We start from the raw sequence: 12,493 nt of genomic DNA on the forward strand, positions 1-12,493 counted from the left end.
GAAAATCACAAAGTGCCCATAAAGGTACAGTTAATGCTACAGTCCATGACAAAATAGCACGCAAAACGTGACACACTTGTTTTTACGGGAATGCAAGAGGGTCAGCTTGTACCCCTATTTCCCGTTACAGTATCTCCAAGTGCACAGTCTGGATAACAACGGCTCAGAATTGATTATTCAAGGGATACACTTGACAGCCAAACGGGCCCCAGTAGATGAGGCGAGAAACACCAGAACAGGTTAATACTTACACAATTTTTCATGCCCTTTAGCCAAAGCATGTGACGACCCCTTCAGCAATTAGTCAGTGCTTTCGGTGGTTTCTCGAGGAATATAAATAACCCTCCCAAAAGAAGCGCGAGAGGACGAAGAGTTGATTTTGCTCACCCCTGGGAATGCAATGATTGCCTTTGTCAGCATTTGGCATCTGTCCCAGGTAGTTTGAGCCTTCGAGTTATAGTCCTCGCTAATCATTACACAAATCCAGTGGCTGTTCTGCCACCGCCTGCGTTTTGGATTTCTTTATCGGTGAAACATGACATGAGCGGACCGTGGTACTTCCTCAAAGAGTCTTGAAAGGCACTACACTCAGTTAATCTCATTTGCCTGACTGATTCAGTTGGTTTTATGACTCACCTTGTGTTTGACACCATCATCCAAGTTGCACTTTGCATGCAGTCATTTAGTTAGAAGTAGCGAAACGCTATGCAAATAGGCTCTGAGAAAGTTACTGTAATTTTCAGTGGAGTCATAACACTAAAAGTTTGTGAGGTCCTCAAGTCCTTACCATGAAAGAGGAAGTGACTGCAATGTGTCATTTGGTGCAGGGTCTTCTTCCTGTGCCAGAAAGCTCTGATGTAAAACAGGAATACGCGTTATAGTAAGCAGATGTCATCTTGTCAAATGAGTCCACGTTTGTCCCGTCTGCTTGCAGGCAGTGTCCTGGGCAGCACAGCGCGTGACGTCACAGCTCCTTTGTTATTGATGCATTTACATTTTTCTCATTTACTGAACTCGCTGAACTCTTCACTTCCTAGCACATCCGTTCCCCGTTCAATCCTCCCAGAGAGAAAAAAACATCTCTTTTAAACATCTTTTTTCGAATGGCGCCTTGCCAAAGTTGGGGAGCGTGAAAGCACAGAAGGAAATCCTTGATGCAGTGCCTTAGTTGCAGACGCTTCAAAGATTTATTTTGCTCTTTTTTCCCCTCTCCTACAAATTTGCTCCCCGTTTCTCTTCCTGTCGAAGTGAGGGGAGGCTGTAAAAAGTTTCAGCTGCGCCGGCAGAGGCTGTCTCATTTGGCAGCAGTTCAAAACAGCATTGCTTGCTTCCAAAAGCCAGTCTGCTTGCCAGCCGGGTGAGTTTGAAAAGGCCACGCTACACCCCGCCCATGTTTGGGAGAGCGAGAAATAGAGAGAGAGAGAGAGATGGGGGCAAAGCTACGCGCCACGGCTCAGCCCTTCTCACTCTGCCTTACTTGGCAGAGCAGCTTTTTACAGGATAGGGGGGAATCTAGGTCAGACCCTGTGTGCCTGTTGTGGGACAGATCAGAGCACCTTTTCATGTGTGTGAGGTGTACACCTCCCTCGGCACTTATCGTTTCCTGCACATGCCATCTAGTCAACTAAAAGCAGGATCCTGTCCGGGTCCGGTTACTCCCGTACAGTAAAGCGTACCTTTCAAAAGACCCTCGGCCCACCTGCGCCTAAGCGCTTTCAAAGAAGTGTCTGTGCTCCTGAGTTCTGTGTAATGCATGTGCCCGGAAACGCTCGGATGGGATGGGCTGTGATGCCTGTACGCTCATTGTTTTTCTGCATGTTTGTTTTGGGTCTGTGGCTCCGGAGTCATCTCATTTTCCAACCTGAACTGTTGACATTGGCTTGGTGCACTCCACAGGTGTTAGCATAAAAAAACAGAGCGCTGCTCAAAATGACTGATGGAAGGTCTGAGCAGCTGATTGTCACATTTATGCTTCGGCTCCACCTGCAGAGCTTGTTTAAAACAAGTTCTTGTCGCACCTACCTACTTCCCTTTTTTCCAGATTGTTCATGTTACTTTCAGTGGGGCCGGTGCTTTTCGAGATAACTTGCATTTCTGCAATATTTATAAATGTTCAATGGAAAAAGATAAGGTTTTGAATTGTAAACTATGTTACGATTTCTACCAACTGCATCTGCATGGTGTTTACAGGACTGTCAGCAATAATAATATTTAGTGAGAAAATTTGGTGCGATAATCATTTTAATTTGAATGAGAAGCTGTTAATGCGTCTGGCACAAGAAGCATTCACATGATATAAATGCAACTAATTTATTTACAGATAGATGTTCTAATATATTTTCAATCGCTCTGCGAAAAAACCCAGGTCAAGATTTACACTGTTGTTACATATAACTACAACATGGTGGCGCTCATGAACCGATTAGTTTGATTAGTGGTGAATAGCCGAGGAAGGGTCTGTTGTCTGTCTCTTATCTGTGTATTTTTGTATTTGGTTTTGTTTAATAAACACCATCATGAATACAAAAATGTGAACGGATGTTTGAAATGCTTCAAGTAAACGGCTGAATGCAAATACTTTTTGACTACTCTGTGACAATCAGGTGTCAGAAACTGAAAGTTGTCTTGTGCTTTTTTTTATTGGAGTAAGGGGGTATTTCTGCTTTTCTGAATATGCCACCTACTGTCAGAGAGTGAATTAGCATTTTTGGTAACACTGTAGTTTACGGACCAATTCTCTTTATTAACTACTTGCTTATTAGCATGCATATTACCAGCATATTATTGGTTATGTATTAGTACTTATAAAGCACATGCATTATTCTGCACGACAATATTCTAAATCCCTTAATCCGACCCCATACCTAAACTTAACAACTACCTTATTAACTATTAATAAGAATCAAATTAAGAATTTACTAAAGCAAAAGTAGTCGACAGTGAAAATTGGTCCACAAACTAACGCGTCCACATTTTTCATTCAGCCTGTAAGTCGTTTTTTACACCTTGCTCTGAAGAGATAAATTGCATGCAAAGGCCAAATATTCATGTACATTCATGTGCAAAGTTGAGAGCTCAACCATTCATCATAAACAGTAGATAAACGGGGCATCATGTGCTCTCCGAAAGCTCCAGTTTATGTACATAGACAAATGAGAACATTTAAGAAGTGGTGTTTCCTGTGTATTCTTAATGCATTTGCCTCTTTAGATGTCTTTCTATTTTAGCTTAATTCGTAAATATTGAGGTTTGAACATGATCCTCTGAATGGAACATAGCTCTGCCTTGAAAAACATCCACCACAAATTCTTTCATTGCTCACTTCATCAAGGGACCAGCCTCCTCCTGCTCTGGTCCACCTGACATATTTTTGAAATATGAAGCTGGTAAGTAGTCCTAAGTGCCACGCTGAAAGCTCTGTTGGAGTGCTTAAGAGAGTGAAGTGGTCCTCACTCTTTTCAGTGAGTGTGGTGGAGGTGTATTATCATTGGTGGAGAAAAACATACTCTAGCAGTTTGATGAATCTACAATAACCTCTGTGAACATGTGATTTGAAATGTAAATGGTGGCAGCCAGGTGTTCCCTTATAAAAAAATAACAGTGGTTTTACTACAAATAATAACAAAAAAAAATTACATGGTTTTTGGTTTATTTATGGTTTTGCTACACCAACCAAAGTAAATAACCATGGTATTTGTAGTAAAACTGTGGTTATTCAAATAGTAATTAATAAGTCAAAAAACATGGTTAGGCTTACACTTTTAGCATAATAAAACCATAATTGATTTTCATAAGGGTTGTTCTGGTTGGGAAAAAAAGAAAGCTAAATGCTAACAATAAAATGTAACTTACCACAAAATTGAGCAAGCATAACATACCAAACAGAGTTAAATGGAGAAAATGCTTTACACATTTATTGTTGTTGATGCCAGTCTAATCAAACTTGATTAATCAGATTCAGACAAAAAAGTGTCATATCTGTTAGTGATAGTTACTTTGTTTATGCTATGTTTTACTGTAATGATATTAGAGAGAAGATTGTGTGGTGACTTTCTTAAAATTGATCCTTTGCTAGGAGTTTGATTGACAGGCGTTCTGACCAATCAAAACGCAGAATCTGCCATTTTTGTCCGACAACTAAACCAGACAGGAGTATTAACGTCGGTGGACTTGAACTTAAAAAACACTGTATTGACATCGTTCCACGGTTGAAACAAGATACCTTCTTATGTTCATTCAAGTTTATTTCATGCTATGTTGCAGCATAATAATGCACGGCCCCATGCAAGGATCTGTACACAATTCCTGGAAGCTGAAAACATCCCAGTTCTTGCATGGCCAGCATACTCACCAGACATGTCACCCATTGAGCATGTTTAGGATGCTTTGGATCGGCGTATGCGACAGCATGTTCCAGTTCCTGCCAATATCCAGCAACTTCGTACAGCCATTGAAGAGGAGTGGACAACCTGATCAACTCTATGCGATGGAGATGTGTTGCACTGTGTGAGGCAAATGGTGGTCACACCAGATACTGACTGGTTTTCGGACCCCCCAGACCCCCCCAATACAGTAAAACTGCACATTTTAGAGCGGCCTTTTATTGTGGCCAGCCTAAGGCACACCTGTGCAATAATCATGCTGTCTAATCAGCATCTTGATATGCCACACCTGTGAGGTGGATGGATTATCTCGGCAAAGGAGAAGTGCTCACTAACACAGATTTAGACAGATTTGTGAACAATATTTGAGAGGAATAGGCCTTTTGTGTACATAGATAAGGTCTTAGATCTTTGAGTTCAGCTCATGAAAAATGGTGGCAAAAAAACAAAAGTGTTGCGTTTATAATTTTTTTCAGTGTATTAAAGAGCATGAGATGATCAGCTCACACTTGCACAGTACCAACAATCTGTCATGACTCATTAAAGAGCTACAAATTGGTTATTATTTTTTTTAATTTCTTACAAAAATTACAAAATTTGAAAGCTGATACTTTGTTTCATAGCAAAAGTAACCTTGGTCTGTCTTGTCTGTCGGTGTATTGTCAGTTTCCTCTTTGCTCCGTGATTAAATTTTCACTGCGTGAGAATACGTGTGGCGTGAGCTTGACATAGCAACAGTAACTAAGGTGGGTCTTTGCGAAGGGTCCATTTTTGATGCCTAGTTTTGAGGCATCTTGTAACGTCAGCCACCAAACACTATCAATAAGGGCATGTACTTTAGCAGTTTTTCACAATCCCAACTGCGTGATAAAAAAAGTCAAGATAAATCAGAATGACTGGAAAACATTGCAGCTAATATGTGCGGACATGTTCAGTCTTTTTAGCACTCTAGTACAGTAAGTGACACTGCACAAGTCTGGCAGGTTCAGCTAAGGACACTGATATTCAGTTGGCTGTTTGGTCAAAGTGAAGTATAATAAAATGCCCTGTCATTCAAGAGCAGGATAAATGCATAGTTGAGTATGTGTTTGAGACAGGCTCAATAGTGTCTCTGTACAAACAACAGAGCAGCCGATTGTCCTGGTTATTGCCAGTTACTCATCTACAATGGCCCCGCCTGTAAAACCCCGGTCAAGTCAGGACACATGTCTTTCTAACCCAGATTCTCAGAGGGAGAGAGGGGGCTCGGAAAAATAGCTACATCACAACACGCCACCCCGATCCCTGAGGGTTTCATGTTGTTGCAACACTGAACGTGTGTCATGATGTTGCTTTGAAACCTGCCAAACACACCCTAAAAATGTGCGAAAGGTGCAGGTGATGATCTATAAAAGTAAAATATAGTGACATTTCATGTTTTAATATGGCATCTTTATATGCACTATAGAGCTGAGGCCAGTATAGGCTGTCTGCGTTTACTGAAATGAGTCACTGTAGTTTGTTTGTGGCTTCAGTGCAACTCGGGACACTTACAAGCAGACATTTTCCAAAATGCTACAGCCTCAGCACACGCAAATATATGGAATATTTTTATATATATTCTACAAGATGTTGTTGGTTACATGAGCCAACATGGTGAATATTGACATGAGGTGCTTTTTATTTGTCTGTAAAAAATTTTTAAAGACATAGTTTGCAAAAAATTAACATTTGCTGAAAATTTACTCACCCTCATTCCATCCAAGATATAGATGAGTTTGTTTCTTCATCAGAACAGATTTATTCGTATTCTTTATAATTTAGCATTACATCACTTGCTCACCAATGGATGCTCTGCAGTGAATGGGTGCCGTCAGAATGAGAGTCCAAACAGCTGATAAAAACATCACAATAGTAATCCACACCACTCAAGTCCAGTCCATCAATTAATGTCTTTTGACTTGGAAAGCTGTGTGTTTGTAAGAAACGAATCCATCATTAAGACGTTTTAACTTCAAACTGGCCAAAATACAAGTCTGTTATCCATAATATATCCTTCGTATTGTATGAATCAGGAGAGAAATATGTGGAGATCAAGCCTGGTTTACAAGAGAAAACAGTCCAAAACAGCTCTAAACAAATATGTGGGTGATTTTAATATGAGAGGACAACAAGAGATGGACTTTTTCACTGAAGGATGTGTTATAATGGAATATGGACAATGGTTTGAAGTTAAATACATGTTGATGGATGTGTTTCTTACAAACATGCAGCTTTTCGCTTCACAAGACAGTAATTGATGGACTGGAGTGGTGTGGATAACTATTGTGATGTTTTTATCAGCTGTTTAAACTCTCATTCTGATGGCACCCATTCACTGCAGAGGATCCATTAGTAAGCAAGTGATGGGATGCCGATGATCTTAATGCTGTCATTTTAGTGAATAACAGTGTGGAAAACATGCCATGATTATTTTCATCTCTAGACTGTTTCTTGCATTATCTTCATTGTATCTTGTGAAACTAATGGTCCATTTGAATAAAAAACAAAGCCTTTCCAGAGCACAAATATCACTGCATGTCGTCAAAAGCTATAAAATATCAAGATATTGTGTAGTGTAGTACTGTCTACACTGTCTAATTTAGTATTTTTTCATGTCATTACATTGTTTAGACCATAAGAAAAAAAAAATGAAAAATAACATTTTTGAAAAATTATATTTTATTCATATTTTTTTCTCTTTAGAGGACACTGGGACTCAGTTTTTCTAAAAATAAAATGGCATGAATAGACATCAAAAAGGCAAAAACAATGTTTTTTTTTTTGTTATTGTTTTTTTTTTAAATCACCAATCAATTTTTAGATTTCAGGATTTTTTTATACTAAACTTTGTTTAAGGATGATTCTCAACTATGTTATAAAATATATAACAAAATGATTTGCTATACCATTTTGTTTTATGCAATATGTATGTAAAAATTTCCATAAACTGGTTTTCCCATTAAACACAGTGTATCTATACACTGTATCTAATTTGCATATTAATGGGTTGCTGTTGGGACAGCATGTTGAAAAAAGAATTGTCATAATGGGAGTAATAAATGGCCAGATTTTCATAATAATATCTAATATTTCATAAGACAATTGATAAATAATTAATTTTCTTATTCAATTGTTATGTCTCCCAAAATGCATGATAAACATGCTTTTAATCCTGGTGTCCTCCACAGTGGACATGAATGAAATGATGTCCTGTTTCATAACAGGAAGTCATATTTGAATTTGAAAACTCATAACATTCTCCTGACATGTTGCTTTATGACAAACGATTTGAAAATTATTCAGATTTAAATGACAATTACAAAATATAATTATATTTCCACAAGGATGTAAACTTTTTCACTAAATTAAATTTAGCCATCTTTAAAGACCTAGGACATGGTCAAACGTCCAATCATTTAATATCTCTATAAAGCCCTGAATGTGCTCTGTACAGGACATCCAGACTTACAACTGTGACATGTGAGGTCTCAGAGAAATTCACTGAAATAGAATGTCCACTACAGAGGCAAAAACGCCATAGCTGGGTCTCAGCAGGATATGCAGTTAACATAGACGTTTGCATTAGAGAAACAGGTGTGTTTATTCAGTTATGTTCAGAGCCGTACAGTGTGACCCAACTATAAATATCTTTAGTTAATAAGTAACCCTTGCTGCATTTCTGAACCACAAAAGGGCATCACAAATCTGTCCACACATAGGCCTGCACTCTGTGTGATTGTTTCATGCAACAACTGACAAATGAAAAATAAATTTACATAACATGATCGTAAACGCACAGATCAGTGGATCTCATTTATAAAACATAAATAGAAAGAGGTAAACTGTTTGGAATTAAATGCACAATGAACATAAAAATGGTTTTACAAACTGGGTTTAAATATGAATGGAAAATCGCTTTTTAAATCGTCATAAATCCATTTGTTGAAAATTCATGAAACATGAACAGAGCAAATGTGTGTGTACATTTAAAGTAGTAATTTAATTAAATATTGCATTTTGTACCCATTCAAATTCAATCAATTTAAATTAGTCTTATGAATGATTTATAGAGAAATAGTGTTTCATAAATGAGGCCCAATATATCTGTTATCTCACAATTGTAAGTGATAAATACAGGTGATGTCAAAAGTTTACAGAATCTGCAAAATGTTGATTATTTTACCAAGTAAGAGGGATCATACAAAATGCATGCTATTGTTTATTTAGTAATAGTTCCATATGAGTCCCTCGGTCATCCTCAGTGTGAAAAGATGGATCTCAAAATCATACAGTCATTGTTGGAAAGGGTTCAAATACACAAAAATGCTGGAAAACCAAAGAATATGTGGGACCTGAAGGATTTTTCTGAAGAATAGCAGGCAGTTTAACTGTTCAGGACAAACAAGGGACTCATGAACAACTATCACTAAACAAAAAAACAGAGTATTAAGAATTAAGCGTATGTAAACTTTTGAACGGGACCATTTTTATAAATTCAACTTTTATTTACTCATATGTAAACATCTTTTATGTGAAATATCTTATTCAGGTCAGTACTAAATAAACAATAGCATGCATTTTGTATGATCCCTCTTACTTGGTAAAATAATCAACATTTTGCAGATTCTTAAACTTTTGACTTGAACTGTATGTGCTATAAGCTATCAAACAGGTTTTGTCCATAAGAAGCAGAAATGTTTGAAGACTCTTGTGAAAAAGTGTGCTTTATTGTATTGAATGTGCAACTGTAGTGTACTTCAAATCTTAAAAGTATATTTAAAAAACTGTACTTGTAGATAATACAATATTATTGAAATCAAAGGCTTGTTTTTTAATACACTTAAGTCTTGAAGTACATTTAAATCGTTATGTTTTCATATTTAGCCATGTTTTAAAGAAATGCACTTGTGTTGACTAACATGTGTAAGTCTAACATTCTAAATTTAACATGTGTTGACTAACATTCTAAAGCACATTAAAGTACTTGATTATAATTATTATTTGCATATTGTTTAAGGTTAATACATTAAATGTACTTAATTTGTAAAATTCTCATTACAAACATCATGTAATCACAAATATATTTAAGTACACAACATACAAATTTTAATAGATGTGACTTTAGTACACTTACATATAAAGATACTTAAGTCCTACCTAAATAGGTAAAAAAAAGAGCACTCTAAAGTTCAACTAATTGCATTTAATATAAATTTAAACTATAGTACATTGTCATCTATTTGTAAATAAGATGCCATTAAGGGTCATGTATACTTTACGTAAGTATACTTAAATACTCTTAAAGTAGTATGCTAAAGTGTAGCCTATTTCTTTTTCACAAGGGGAAGTCAAGAGAAAGTGACTCAGTTCAGATGTTAGAAACAATAGCACCACAAAGTGACTGTATGTGTGGACACACAACACACACGTGAGAGGACAGGAGCATTTGAGAACGCCCCGAGGGAGAAATGTGCACTTGTTCACACTGCCCTCCATCTGCTCTCTGTGAGGACGTCAGAATATGCCATCTTTCAAGCGCGAGGAGTCTGTTGTGCTGTAACTCATGACAAATCATCTGACAGCCCTTTATTAGAAAGGAGAACACCTCCCGTGCGCCTTTTGTTCCTTTTCATTATATGGCCTGCTCTCCTGTTTGTTTAACACCCTCCCTTTGTGTATTTGTGTGTGTGTTTGCAAAATAAGGCACACTCTGCCCTGTACTTCACTCCCCAAAGGACAGTATCATATTATCTATAGTTTCTCATTTACTTTTGTGTGATTTCCTTCGATGCAGAGCGTCCTGTACCCTGAAAATCTGTCAGGGTGTGCATTGTCCTGAACATGACGTTCATGCCAATACTTTAGACCGAGAAAGACATCAGTCTCAGGCTCAGTTCCAAAGGCTAACTCCATCATTTTGCTGTTAGCATGCATGTTCCTAAGCTAACAACACAAAACTAATAACAACAAAACGGGCCGCACACAAATAGTGAGTAAAAATACTACATTTATAATTAGACTAAACTGCTTTAAAACTAAAAAGTACTTTTAAGTGCACTTAAAAAGAGTTCACTATCATGCATTTCTTAACACACTTAAGTGCACTTAAAAAGAGTTCACTATCATGCATTTCTTAACACACTTAAGTGCACTTAAAGAGTTCACTATCATGCATTTCTTAACACACTTAAGTGCACTTAAAGAGTTCACTATCATGCATTTCTTAACACACTTAAGTGCACTTAAAAAGAGTTCACTATCATGCATTTCTTAACACACTTAAGTGCACTTAAAGAGTTCACTATCATGCATTTCTTAACACACTTAAGTGCACTTAAAGAGTTCACTATCATGCATTTCTTAACATACTTAAGTGCACTTAAAAAGAGTTCACTATCATGCATTTCTTAACACACTTAAGTGCACTTAAAAAGAGTTCACTATCATGCATTTCTTAACACACTTAAGTGCACTTTTTAAAAGTGCAGTTTATAAAAACGTCAAATGAAAAGTTTTACTGTAAAGTACATTTGAAATCATATTTTAATCATCTTTGTTCACTTATTTTGATGTGTTGAATAATTTACTAAATCACATGTAAATTACTTGATTATAATTTTGACTGGTGTATTGCGCAATATTACAATAAAGTTAAATAATAATAAAAAAAACTAAATTGCAACTTCATCTTTACAAATGTGTAATTACAAATATACAATTTCAATACATTACAGACAAGTTTCATTAGATTATCCTAATTTACCATAAAAATAGTGCTGTTAAATGATTAATCGTGATTAATTGCATCCAAAATAAAAGTTTTTGTTTACATAATATATGTGTGTATACTGTTTATATTTATTTAGTATATATAAATACTAACACCTGCATGCATATATTTAAGAAAAATGTTTATATATTAAATATATTTATATATAATATAAAATATAAATTTATACACATGTAAATATTTTCAAAATACTGTATGTGTGTGTTTTTATATATACATAAATATACAAAGTATTCTCTGTCACGAAACGGGTCAGACACAGACAGCTAAGTGAGTGACAAGCAGGTTTATTGAATAACAGGAGAGATGGTGATCGATGCGAGAAATGGCAGGTGAGTGGAAATATAGCATATAATCCTTTGTAAGTCTTGAAAGATACTGAGAGTCTCTTTCGTTGCAGGAAAGCCAGAGCAGAGTGTCTGATGACGAACGGGAGCAACACAGGAGGATTGCTGGAGACACGAGGGAAACTGGAAGGTAAGCACACACTGGTTAGTAGATTGACTCAGGTACTGTTCGGGGTAGTGAACGGCAGACCGGACGAGGAGCGTGTGTGGAGTGAGCCTTGATAAAGGGGAGCTTGATGAGCTGTGGCAGGTGCGGGGAATCAATAATCAGATGATTGGGATCTGGTGAATGTGGTGACTGAAGTGACCGTGATGTTTCCCTGACACACATACATATATTATGTAAACAAAAACTTTTGGATGCAATTAATCACGATTAATCGTTTGACAGCACTAATAAAAATACAATAGGCATAATTATTCATTCTTACATAAGTGGGTCAAAAAGAACTCTTACTCCAAGTTCAACTAACTGCATTTAATATTAATTTAAACTATAGTAGATTTTTTATTATAATTAACATGCAGTTAAGTATCTATATTTCAGTTCACACTTGTTTGTTTGTTTTTGTTTTGTATATATACTGTTGTTTTTTTGTTTTGATTTGTAGAAGCATCTGACACAAAATTGACACTTAAGCGAGACAGAATCAAAAGCTCCATTAAGTTCTCCAAAACAGAAACTATTGTGAATTTGTTTTTCCTCTGGCCAGAGCATGTTTCATGTATAATGAGACTTACTGTATGTGTATTTGATCCTGTCGAATCTAAACAGCAGGGATGAATTCAGGTAAATGTTTTGCCATCGAGATAACTGGGAAAAAAATGTCCTGATTAACCTAAATTCACCCTATATTTTTCCCTGTGAAAACACAAAAAGCACACAGGAACTCGGTCAGTGGCAGGTTGTAGCATGACACTGTCCCTTTAAGGCCCGAGGAGCTTCGCCACAG

The sequence above is a fragment of the Barbus barbus genome (assembly GCF_936440315.1).
Source record: "Barbus barbus genome assembly, chromosome: 40".
Classification (NCBI taxonomy): Eukaryota; Metazoa; Chordata; class Actinopteri; order Cypriniformes; family Cyprinidae; genus Barbus; species Barbus barbus.